The following is a 13,544-nucleotide window of genomic DNA, read 5'->3' as shown; positions in this document are numbered from 1 at the left end:
CTGTCTAAAGGAAAATTTTGAACGAAAGATTTACCCTAAATCTGGTTCTTGTTCTCTCATTTACTTCTGTGGGATTAAGGCAAAGCAAAAGCAATTTTTTTACCCTCTCTACAGAGCATCCTATAATTGGATTTCTTGTTCCTGTTCTGAGCCAAGGCATTGGATTTGTGTTGCTTTCTGCCAAGATTTTTCTTCAAGCTGTAAGGTCCTTGGGTGTGTTCACTCCCAGTGTTCCTGGTGATGCCATCAAGCCAGGCTCAGGCTGTCCTGCATCCTCCCACAGAAGACAATGGTTTTGTTGCTGAGAAAGGTACTCAGTATGAGGATCAAGTCCAAAGCATTCACAGTGCAACTGAATGGCTGTCCCAGGAGGATGGAAGCCGAAATCTCTGGTGATAGTAGAGTTAATAGCTACAAATGAGACTTCCTGCTGATGGAGGACCATCACACCAGTGTGTTGCAAACCCTGGTAGGCTCTCTCGGCTCCAAACTGATCTATAAACTAGAGCTGGGACAGACTGTCCTGATCTAGGCCTGGCAGCTTTTCCTAAGTCTGCATGAAGCCCAACAAGCAGAGGGCCATCAACCCTGGTTCCTCTATAGTAACTGCCTGCAGTAGCTGAAAGAAGGCAAGAAAGACCTGCCTTCTTTAAAAATTGTTTGTAATTCTTTATATAAGGTGCAACAGAACAGAGAAAAATCAGATGCTCCTGATAAAGCATGCAGCATATAATTTTTAGAGGTATATATAAAGGAAGGAACCAGAGTTATTACAAAATTAAAACGTCATTTATTCTGTACAATGTTAAAAATCCATTTTACATTAGATAATGCCTTAATGAGGGGGCCAATCACTTTCACTTAATGAGGTAGCCAATACAAAAAGATTTGGTTAAATTATTATTCTAATTTTCAAAAGGATGTCTTCAGGGAGGTTGGTGTTTGGTGACTTGGTTGCCCTAACTGAAAGGCTCAAAGAAGATTCTGAGCACCCTACACCTGTGGTAACCAGTGGCACCAGGCAGCCACAGTCGGCCCCAATCTTAATCTACCCCCTGTGCAGCAGCCCCTCTCCCCACTGCCAGCCCATGCACGACCAAAGGTCACTCTTTCATCTCTTTTCCAAAAGCAACCCACTCTTCTCAGCAATGCTCTTGTCTCCCAGAACCTCATTTCCAGGTTATCACTCCTGACCCCAAGCTTGCTATGTACTATGTGGGCATGAGTATCCCAATAAAAGAGCCACAACTCAGAGACGCCATCAAACTGCCTGCTGCAGTGATAACACAGGCCGAGCCTGGCAGGCACACCCTATGGAGGCCCCGAACCTCAGCAGAGTTCCCAGAACTACTCCATCCCCTGTAGTCACCTCCTGGAGGGAACATTCTCCATCGCTGAACACACACCCTCATTCACATCCACATGAACTGTTCTGTTTGCTTTTGCCTTCTACCTCCCCCAGCCATCACCTAAACAGGACAGAAAGCTCCTTTTTCATAACGTTGGCCTTTGTTCAAAACCATCTACTGAGAACCTACTCTGTAAAGCACTGTGCTAGGTGCTAAGGATACAGAGATGAAAAGACAGGTAGACCAAAGCGGTGGTGGGTGTTAACAATGGTCATTAAGGCCATCCTAGACCCTTTGTTCTCACTCCATGATCACCAGTAAACCTTGAGTTTTATAGAGGCCTTAAAACACTTTGACAAACCTGGTCTCGTTTGATCTTCACAACAACCTTGTTGGATAGGGATTGTTCATCTTGTAGATGAAGAAATTGAAGCTCAGAGGTGCTGAGTGATTTAACCTCAAGTCACGTAGTAGTGGCAGAATCAGGAATCAAACTTGAAACTTCTGACTATAAGTCCACTACTTGCTCCATACTTCACCCAGATTACTGAGGACCAAGGTGGGAAGTATCAAATATTTTTCCAAGAAACTTTCTGGTGGTAACAAAATCACAAACAAGCCATGATTTTACCATGTACAAAACCTGCCCTGGCCTCTGGGAAGGAGATGTAGCAATACAAATATTACTGCAAAATTGTCCTGACTCAAAGGAGTTTAGGCAGGGAAGAAAAGTCACTGAAAGTGAACTAATTCAAGGAAGTTGATGAATCTGGAGAAAGAGAAAGTGCTAGTAGGGGTTGGAACCTAAAGGATCAAGAGAGAACTTAGGCATCACGTTTGGAGGGGGCTATTTTTATACACCCTTTCAATTACTCTTGAGTCAAGAAGCAAGGAATAGCAACATGGTTTTCCATGCAAACTTTTCTACAGTAGAGAAACTGTGCTGCCCAGTTGATACAAGTATTCTTGTGTGTGTGTGGCATATATATTTTTTAAAAACTTTTTATACATTTTAAAGGTTATATTCCATTTACAGTTATTACAAAATATTGGCTATATTCCGTGTTGTACAATAGATCCTTGTAGCCTATCTGACACCCAATATTTGTACCTCCTACTGCACCCCCTATATCGCCCCTCCCTTCCCCAACTGGTAACCTCTAGTTCTCTATCTGTGAGACTGCTTCTTTCTTTGTTATATTCATTAGTTTGTTGTATTTTTTAGACTCCATATATATGTGATATCATATAGTATTCCGACACAAGTATTCTGATGCCTGAGAATCATCTCCTAAATTATAAATTGGAAGAGTATTTAAATAGCAATCCAAAAAAAAATCTCTTAGAATTTGAGAATTGCATCTGAGTTCTTTATAAACCTGGAAAAAAAAAAAAACTGAAAAAACCTGAAAACTTTCCAAGAATTGATAAAGGTAAATGTTTTAGGCTACAAAGCTAAAAAAAAGAGGAAGCTTTGGACCTATTACGATTCTGTGAAATTTTGTCTAGAATGAGCACCTGGCCTCTTTTTAGCATCTATTTAGCTTTGGCACCCCACTCCAGTACTCTTGCCTGGAAAATCCCATGGGTGGAGGAGCCTGGTGGGCTGCAGTCCATGGGGTCACTAGGAGTCAGACATGACTGAGCGACTTCACTTTCACTTTTCACTTTCATGCATTGGAGAAGGAAATGGCAACCCATTCCAGTGTTCTTGCCTGGAGAATCCCAGGGACGGGGGAGCCTGGTGGGCTGCCATCTATGGGGTCGCACAGAGTCGGACACGACTGACATGACTTAGCAGCAGCAGCAGCAGCTTTGAAATATCACCATGGTATGGCTAGACAAATTGAGCTACTATCATTCCTCCAAGAGGATGAGGAAAAATTCAGAGAGTTGGCAGCTGAGATAGTGCTACTCATAGACAAAAGCAGCAATTCTGTTAATTAAAGAGGCTTGGGACTACTGTGTCATATACTCCTTAACACAGTAATACCAGGAAAGCTGTTGTGCAAGGGGGAGGGACAAATTCTGTTTTCTTTGTATGGATGAGACTGGATTGTGCTGCCTCTGCAGATCATTGCCTCCTTTATGTAGGGGTACTACTCCTGTGAAAACTCAGTCATGAAGACCGCTTGAAAGACCCAACAGGAATTTGGGGCATCCCACAAATCCCACTCTCTTGTCCAGTCCATCCTGACCTCTCCAGGTTGCAAACCCCAGATAAGAAACCACCATTGGCATCTGGCACACGCTGTATGCAACAGACTAGAAAGGCATCTAGGCATCTGGAGATAGATGTTCTACTTCCTGAGGAAGAGATAAGAATCTAGATCCTGGGAGACTTGAGAGAGGGAATTGAAGATGGAGAAAGAAGATTAAGGAGAGAGGTGGAAGGGGCAGGATATATGTGACAGCCTCTTTCCATAGATTCCTTACCCTTATGAGGTAGAAAGAGCTGAAATCCTGATCCTGATATACTACCCTGCTCTGTGAGTTCTCTTTGAATGAAGAAATATGCTTCTCTGCTTCCCTGTGCAGAGATGTAAAAGGGAGTCACCTCCCTTTGTGGATTACCAGCAGTTTCATCATTGGCTATTAACAGTTTTTTTTTAAAGCTACCTCAAATTCATCTAAATTTTTTTTTTTTTTTTGCTTCAGTTCAGTTCACTCACTCAGTCGTGTCCGCTTCTTTGCGACACCATGAACCGCAGCATGCCAGGCATCCCTGTCCATCACCAACTCCTGGAGTCCACCCAAACTCATGTCCATCAAGTCAGTGATGCCATCCAACCATCTCATCCTCTGTTCTCCCCTTCTCTTCCTGCCCTCAATCTTTCCCAGCATCAGGGTCTTTTCAAATGAGTCAGCTCTTCATATCAGGTGGCCAAAGTACTGGAGTTTCAGCTTTAGCATCAGTCCTTCCAATGAACACCCAGAACTGATCTCCTTTAGGATGGACTGGTTGGATCTCCTTGCAATCCAAGGGACTCTCAAGAGTCTTCTCCAACTCTCACATCCATACATGACCACTGGAAAAACCATAGCCTTGACTAGAGGGACCTTTGTTGACAAGGTAATGTCTCTGCTTTTTAATATTCTGTCTAGGTTGCTCATATGCAGGTGAGGAAGCAACAGTTAGAACTAGCCATGGAACAACAGACTGGTTCCAAATAGGAAAAGGAGTGCGTCAAGGCTGTATATTGTCACCTTGCTTATTTAACTTATATGCAGAGTACATCATGAGAAACGCTGGGCTGGAAGAAGCACAAGCTGGAATCAAGATTGCCAGGAGGAATATCAATAACCTCCAATATGCAGATGATACCACCCTTATGGAAGAAAGCAAAGAAGAACTAAAGAGCCTCTTGATGAAAGTGAAAGAGGAGAGTGAAAAAAGTTGGCTTAAAGCTCAACATTCAGAAAACGAAGATCATGTCATCCAGTCCCTTCACTTCATGGGAAATAGATGGGGAAACAGTGGAAACAGTGTCAGACTTTATTTTTGGGGGCTCCAAAATCACTGCAGATGTTGATTGCAGCCATGAAATTAAAAGACGCTTACTCCTTGGAAGGAAAGTTATGACCAACCTAGATAGCATATTAAAAAGCAGAGACATTATTTTGCCAACAAAGGTCAGTTTAGTCAAGGCTATGGTTTTTCCAGTGGTCATGTATGGATGTGAGAGTTGGACTGTGAAGAAAGCTGAGCACTGAAGAATTGGTGCTTTTGAACTGTGATGTTAGAGAAGACTCTTAAGAGTCCTTTGGACTGCAAGGAGATCCAACCAGTCCATTCTGAAGGAGATCAGTCCTGGGTGTTCATTGGAAGGACTGATATTGAAGCTGAAACTCCAATACTTTGGCCACCTCATGCGACGAGTTGACTCACTAGAAAAGACCCTGATGCTGGGAGGGATTGGGGGCAGAAGGAGAAGGGGACGACAGAGGATGAGATGGCTGGATGGCATCACCAACTCGATGGACATGAGTTTGGATAAACTCCAGGAGTTGGTGATGGACAGGGAGGCCTGGCGTGCTGCGATTCATGGGGTTGCAAAGAGTCGGACACGACTGAGCGACTGAACTGAGGTTGGTCATAACTTTCCTTCTAAGGAGTAAGTGTCTTTTAATTTCATGGCTGCAATCACCATCTGCAGTGATTTTGGAGCCCAGAAAAACAAAGTCTGTCACTGTTTCCCCATCTATTTGCCAAGTTAACCATATTAATTTCTGTTGCTTGCAGCCAAAGCATCCTAGCTACTGCCTCCCTAATCTTTCCAATATTGCACTTCTCAACCTACCTAGATTGACATCTACACTCTCCCCACCTTCTTGTTTCAATGAAAGAAGTGTTCCTTCTCCTGTGGAAAAACCATCCCTTCATTGCTTTCTAGATCCCACCTCCTTCCAGACATTCTCTATTTCTTAGGCTATTTTCTTTTCTCCATTACTAGTCTCTCCTTGCCTACTGGATCATTCTAAGCCTATGAACAGAGTCTGCTAGCAATGAACTTAAATGGTTCCACTTGCCCCTACATCCCCTACAATCACTATTCCTTCCTTCCACTTAATGTTATAACTGATTTTCTGCAGAGAGTTGTGTTGATGTACTGTTTCCATTTCCTTACTGACAAATTCCCTCTTCAAAACATTTTTATCTAGATTCTACACCCAATATGCCGCTGGTGCTGAAACTGCTTTTGCCAGGTCACTAGCGACCTCCATGTTCCAAATCCATTAGATAGTTTTCTCATTTTACGAGACTCTTTGGTAGCACTGGCCTTATTGACCCACCCCATCCTTCTTGAAGGCTCTTTTTGACTCATGAGCAGGCTGCTCTTGCTGAGAGCACAGGGGAAGAGCAGCAGCTGTGGGGGTTGTGGGGTCTGAGGAACCAGGAAACACAAGGGAGGAAGAATGGAAGTTCATTTCATTCATACATGGCAGTACATTAAATAATTCCCATGATTCCACTTTCCTAATTCAAATCTTTCACTCACATCCCATTATGCTTAGTGTAAAATCCATATTCTTAAAATGTCTTCAAGGGAGACTTCCCTGGTAGTCCAGTGGTTAGGACTCTGCTCTTTCACTGCTGAGAACCTCGGTTTAATTCCTGGTCGGAAGCTAAGATCCCTTAAGCCCTGAAATGTGGCCAAAAAAAAAAAAAATGCCCTCAAGGAAAACCCCACATAATTTGGTCTTATCTACTTCTCCAACAGAAAAATGGTCTCTTGAATTGTTCAATGTCCGACATTTTCCTTTCAAAACATGGAGAGCTATTTAAGAATTATTTTCCTCTATTTTGTTTTTTTGAACTATATAAAATCATTATGGTACTTAGAGAGTAAAGAAGAGAACTCATTGGCTATTGAATCCAATCAACATTTGTATACAAAAGTCTATCACTGCCAATGAGATTTAGGAAAGCAGAAGGCCCGTGCCCATCCTGGAAGCTCTCTGTTCTTTCAAGCAAACAAAACCACAACCAACCTCTTGAATACAAGACCTAGTTGTTCTGGACCTGCCACCCCAACCAAACATAACACAGAGACCTTGTCTTGTAATATATTGGGTGGAAGGGACCTCACAGAACCAATGTTTTATCTGTGTAAGCCAAGACAAAGTTCAAGTCAGTGAGTGAACTTGGTCATTTAAGAAATTTGATGAAGCAGTTGACTTAAAGACAAGAGTGAGCATTCACAACAGACCTGTCTTCCCTTTTTCCCCCATGCCATGAGTGCTTGAGATCTGGCTGCAATTTTGAAAGTTCAGTTCAGTCGCTCCGTCGTGTCCGACTCTTTGCGACCCCATGAATCACAGCATGCCAGGCCTTCCTGTCCATCACCAACTCCCAGAGTTCACTCAAACTCATGTCCATTGAGTCGGTGAGACCATCCAGCCATCTCATTCTGTCATCCCCTTCTCCTCCTGCCCCCAATCCCTCCCAGCATCAGAGTCTTTTTTTTTTTTTTCATTATATTACCACTTCCAGGGGCACCCACTCCAGTGTTCTTGCCTGGAGAGTCCCAGGGACAGCAGAACCTGGTGGCTGCCGTCTATGGGCTTGCACAGAGTCGGACACGACTGAAGCGACTCAGCAGCAGCAGCACCACCACTTCCAGGGAAATGTGTCAACATCCATGATCAGATTTATACATGGGAACTACCCCACCACTTCAGTTGTATTCATTACATGTACAATATTCGTTGTTTTGCAAAACCTATAAGCACAATGACAAACATCACCAGTTTGCTTTTATCTATTGGTGGAGACAGACACACACTCATTATACCAAGAAAAGAATGGTTTTCTATGAGGTGAAGAGATGGACCAAGTGTTGTGATTTTCAAAGAATAACAGAATAAAAATTTCTGGCATTCTAATCTTCTGCTTTTGCCTGTGGTTCACAGTGCTCTGTGTTGGGGGTCAAGATGCCTAGCCTCTTTTGGACAGACATCACTTGACAAGGCTATCCAGAGGGTTAAGCTAGCTAAATATTTATCTGGATTTTATCAACCTGTTATGGTTATAAAAATAAAAGTGATTTCAAACACAAAGTAGAAAGTCACACTCCCTTCTTAAACAAAAAGAGGGTTTTTCCAAACTCAACAGCTTCTTTTTTAGCCTCTTTCCCTCTTAAGTTAATTTTCTTGGCTATTTTATCTTCTTCTAGCATACTCTTCCCCCACATCTGGGTGTAACTGAATCAAAAGATTCTATCCTTGTTCCTTTTTCTGAAGAAGAAGCATGTAGATGTGACTAGCCTAGTGCGGCTGAAACAAGGCACAGAGCCTGCTGTATTACTGACATTGATAGCATACAAATTTACCTTCAAGGAACTTGAGCTTGGGCTTTAGCTATTAGCTGAGTCAGAGGAGGTCACAAAGAGATTCAGTAGCACTAACTAGGATTGGTCAATCAAACAATGAATCAATAGGAATTTGCTAAAAACTCCAGGGAGGACAGAGATTAATTCAGCACTGTGAAATTCAAAGAAAACACCCCGCTTGGCCCCTTCTTCAAAAATCTCATAACCTAGAAGGGGAAACACAATCAACATCAAACTTTCACTGTTCTCTTCACCATGCAGTTACTAGTCTCTTGTTCTTAGGAGATTTCACCGTACTCCAGTCTTAGAGAGGCAGAGCTTTGAAATCAACACATGTCACTACACTACTATAAGTATTTGACTCCTTAGGGCTTGCTACGCCATCCCAGCACATAAGCAGCACTTGTAATTTTCGAATCTCTTCCTATTCCTTTTTTGGATATTGGTCTATCTTCTCAATTTGGAAGGACAGGAAGGTGGACTATGAGGGCTCCCTTTGAGTGTTAGGACAATGCAACTCATTCATAACTGTGTCCCCAATCAACTAGCACTTGACATGGCACCTGGCACAAAATTTGTATGCCAAGGAGCAATTTTTAAAATACTTTTAAGCCAAGAAAGAGCAATAAGTAATGTCAGTTCAGTTCAGTTCAGTTCAGTCGCTCAGTCGTGTCCGACTCTTAACTCAAAAGTTGAATGCAGGAGGATGACAAGAAAATGCAGGGTTCAAGGATGTTTACCAATTAAGCAAATGAGGCCAGATGGAAGAGTGGACGACTAGAGTCAGGCAGGTTGGCAGGGAAGGGGCTACCAGTGACCTAGCCCTGAGATGATCAAGACCCCAACTAGGAAATGGAAAGGACTTGAGAAGGTAAAAGAAATGTGGTGGGGGGAGGTAGAAATCAGTAGAAATTAATGAATATTAAGCATCATGGGTAGAGGCTATAGGGCAACAAAGGATCAAGCAAGGCAAACATTAAAAATGACTTCAAAGCTGTGAGCTGGAAAAACTTGAGACAGGGGTGTCATGGCAGAGACAAGGAACTTGGAAGGGGAACTGGTTTTGTGGGGGAGGTGGTGAGATCAGTTAGAGGCTGTCGAATAGGAGGTGATGGGAAGACTTTCAAGTGAAAATGACCAGTGATATGGGAATAAACCCTAAGCAGGGGGCAGAACATGAGCTGTAAATCTGTGAGTCATCAGCCTCATGCGTTTGCAGCCATGAGAATGGAGACAATCTCTCTGCCTCACGGGGACCAGCAAGAATAGAGGAAAACCAAAGGGTAGCTGGGGGCATGAGGGGGAACCAGAGGCAGATGGGAAACATCAAGAGAACTGGAAAGTTAGCAGGGAAACAGGAGAGTTTAATACTGGAAATGTGAAAGGAACATTTTCCAAGAAGTGGGTGGAAAAAATAATGAGGGCCACAGGAAAGACAGTGAGAATGAGATTGAAAGGAAGCACACTGGCTGTTTCGATGGCAGTCGGTGACTTCTAGGAGCCAATTAGAGCAGAGAGGTGAGGGTGAAAACTGGATTTCAAGGAGTTCAAGAGGGATTAGGAAGAAAGGAAACAGCATTATGAACCATACATTCAATAAAATAGTGGCTAGAGAGGACAAAAATATGCACATTATTTGTGGGAAAATTTTTAGAAAATATTTTATCACATTTTTTAAATGAGGCATTTAATTTCTAAATCCCTTGTTGACATGGAAACCAGAAATTTGAATGAACTTTAAATATCCTTGAGGCAGAGCTTAATCCTCACGCCACCGCACTCCCACCCCCACACATACACACATTCATATGTACTCACTCATATGCATACTCACTTTAAAAGTTCACAGACCCCTATTCGGCCACAGGGTTGCACTTCTCAGAATGAGGGCTTTTAGATAAACTTGCCACAATGAGCAATTTGGACTCTAGTGGCATCAAGGCTTGTTAGCAACCAATGCCCAAGGCTGCCTCCTCTCCAAGTAATGCTCTTAGTTGGGCATTTCACCTCAGCCTTTGCCCTCATGCTGACAACACACCTTTTGGGCATAAAGAACTTCATGTTCAGTGCTCATGTTTATCGTTTGACTAGCCTCGCCATATTAGGGGCTTTCCATCATTCTTCAGTGGTCAGTCCTACAGTGATTTCAAAATAGTTTCTGAGAAGACTGAGAAAACTACATATCCAATTGCCCAGTCTGTGGCAAGAAACAGCAAGAACACACTGAGCAATACTTTCACTTTTCACACAACCACCCATTTGTCTAAGACCATCTTATCTCCTATAACCCTACCGCTACCTTGTCCCACAACTTAAATGCCCTATACCTTTCCAAGGTTATGGAAGACAAGACCTGTGAACCTAGAGTGTGTGTTTATTGTGTAAGTATTTAATATATTTCAAATCTGGCACCCATGATGTTGCTTGACACTAACCCCAATTTCAACTTCCATAAGTTTCATTTGGAAAATAGAAACAATTTTCCCTAAACCTGAGAAAAGTGAAAAACAGATGCTTTCAGAGAAACACATAGACTGTACCCATGATTTTGATTTTGGTATGGAAAAAGAAAAACTATTAAATTCTAACATACAAAATAAGTGCACAAGTTTCAAACTTAATGAATTTTCATAAAATAAACACATTCAATTGATGTTTTGAACTGTGGTGTTGGAGAAGACTCTTGAGAGTCCCTTGGACTGCAAGGAGATCAAACTAGTCAATCGTAAAGGAAATGAGTCCTGAACATTCATTGGAAGGACTGATGCTGAAGCTGAAATTTCAATGCTTTGGTCATCTGATGCGAAGAACTGACTTATTGGAAGACCCTGATCTGGGCAAGATTGAAGGCAGGAGGAGACGGGGACAACAGAGGATGAGTTGGTTGGATGGCATCACCGACTCGAAGGACATGACTTTGAGCAGGCTCCGAGAGTTGGTGTTGGACAGGGAGGCCTGGTATGCTGCAGTCCATGAGGTTGCAAACAGACACGACTGAGCGACAGAACTGAACTGAAACACACTCATTTAACCAGCACATCGATGAGAAAATAAAGCATGACCAGCCCCTTAGAAGCCCCTCACGTGGTCCTTCTGGGTCACTACTTCCCTGTACAAGAAACCATTATGTTGACTTCTGAAATCATATACTAGTTTTACTTGTTTTCAAGTTTTGTAGAACTGGTTATAATGGATATATTCTTTTGTGTTTGACTTATTTTGCTCAATATTCTGTTTGTAAGATGTGTCTGTTTTTGTAGTTTGTCATAGCCTGTTCATTGTATAAATATATCACAGTTATCTTCTGTTGATGGTTGTTTCAGTTTCCAGTTAGGGGCTATTGCAAATAGTGCTGCTGGGAACATTCTTGTACTTGTCTTTTTATGCCCATGTTCCCATGTTCTTTTATTTCTCTTGGGTATAAATGTAGGAGTGGAATTGCCAAGTCATATAGCATGCATGTTAGGTTCCTAGGTGGCGCAGTGGTAAAGAATCAGCCTGTCCAATGCAGGAGACATAAGATCCCTGAGTCAGGAAGATCCCCTGGAAAAGGAAATGGCAACCCACTCAAGTATTCTTGCCTAGAAAATTCCATGGACAGAGGAGCCTGGCAGGTTACAGTCCATAGCGTCACAAGAGTTGGACATAACTGAGCATGAACACTCATACACACAAATAAGCACACCATGCATGCCAACATCTTCAGAAGACGGTACCAGACAGTCTTTTGAGGTGTTGTACTTGGTGAGACTCCCATCAGAATGTAATTGAGCTCTAATTGCTCCATATGATCACCAGCACTTGGGATCGTCAGGTGAGTTCAGGTTTTTTTCTTTGTTTTTGCCATTCTGATGGGTTTGGCAATTTTTAAATTCTCTGCATACTACAGTGTTAAGAAAGACTACAACATGATCATTCTCAGCCTTTGGTGAATGTTACTAACATTAAGAATTCCCCACTTTAAGAATTTACAAGTCTGAAAATTATGTTTTTTAATATCTGAAACTTACTTTGTGTTCACATTGAATGGGGGTTTCACTAGGTCTTTAGTTTAAAAGTCATACAATCCATAAGATAAACTGAAGTGCCAGAGTGCCAGATGTCTTAAGAAATAGACAAAAGATAGAAAAGGAAAGATGGTGGGAAGGAGGCAGGGAGGCAGGTAGACAGATCTTGTTGATTCTTACTAGCCAAAATGATTTCATGTACATGGCTGTTTTCAACAACAAAAAAGAACAAGTTCTATAGAAAAATCTTTGATTGACTTTAATTCCCTCATAAGTATATTATTCTTTGGGAATATCCATGCCCCCCTCAAAACACATACATATACATATTTGTTGTGCTCAGTCACTCAGTCATGTCTGCACCCCATGGACTACAGCCTTCCAGGCTCCCCTGTTCACGGGGAATCTCCAGGCAAGGACACTGGAGTGGATTGCCATGCCTTCCTCCAGGGGTCTTCCCAACCCAGGAATCGAACCCAGGTCTCCCACATTGCAGGCGGATTCTTTACTGTCTGAGTCACCAGGGAAGCCCAAGAATACTGGAGTAGGTAGTCTATCCCTTCTCCAGGGGAACTTCCAGACTCAGGAATCTAACCAGGGTCTCCTGCATTGCAGGCACATTCTTTACCAGCTGAGCTACCAGCTTCCCTGGTGGCTTGGACATACTCGTTTACGTACATGTAAAATAAAATATAAATGCAAATAAAGAAAAATTTCATATGATATTGCTTATATGCAGAATCTAAAAAAAAAAAAAAACAAATGAACTTATTTATGAAACAGAAGCAGACTCACAGACTTAAGAAAACAGAACTTATGGTTACCTAGAGGGAAGTGTGGTGGGGGAGGGATAGTTAGGGAGTTTGGGATTGATAGGTACTGACTGCTACATTTAAATTAGATAACCAACAAGGACCTAAACTATAACACAGGGAACTCTATTCAGTATTTTGTAACAACCTAAATGGGAAAGAATTTGAAAAAGAATAAGCACATGTATAGGTATAACTGAATCACTTCACTGTGTACCTGAAATACAATATTGTTAATCCAATATAACATAAAAAGTTAAAAATGCAAATAAAATAAAATAGATAGCCAGGGGGAATTTGTGTTGTTGGAAGAGGGTGTTTGCTATGACCAGTGTGTTCTCTTGGCAAAACTCTATTAGCCTTTGCCCTGCTTCACTCTGTACCCTACAGCCAAATTTGCCTGTTACTCCAGGTATCTCTAGACTGCCTACTTTTGCATTTCAGTCCCCTATAATGAAAAGGACATTTTTTTTGGCTGTTAGTTCTAGAAGGTCTTGTAGGTCTTCAAAGAACTGTTCAGCTTCTTCAGCATTACTGGTCAGA

Source organism: Moschus berezovskii, chromosome 10 (genome assembly GCF_049115385.1).
Source record: "Moschus berezovskii isolate FMDL1 chromosome 10, NW_MosBer_1.0, whole genome shotgun sequence".
Taxonomy (NCBI): domain Eukaryota; kingdom Metazoa; phylum Chordata; class Mammalia; order Artiodactyla; family Moschidae; genus Moschus; species Moschus berezovskii.
The sequence above is the reverse complement of the archived record's forward strand: the minus strand, read 5'-3'. Positions refer to the sequence as shown.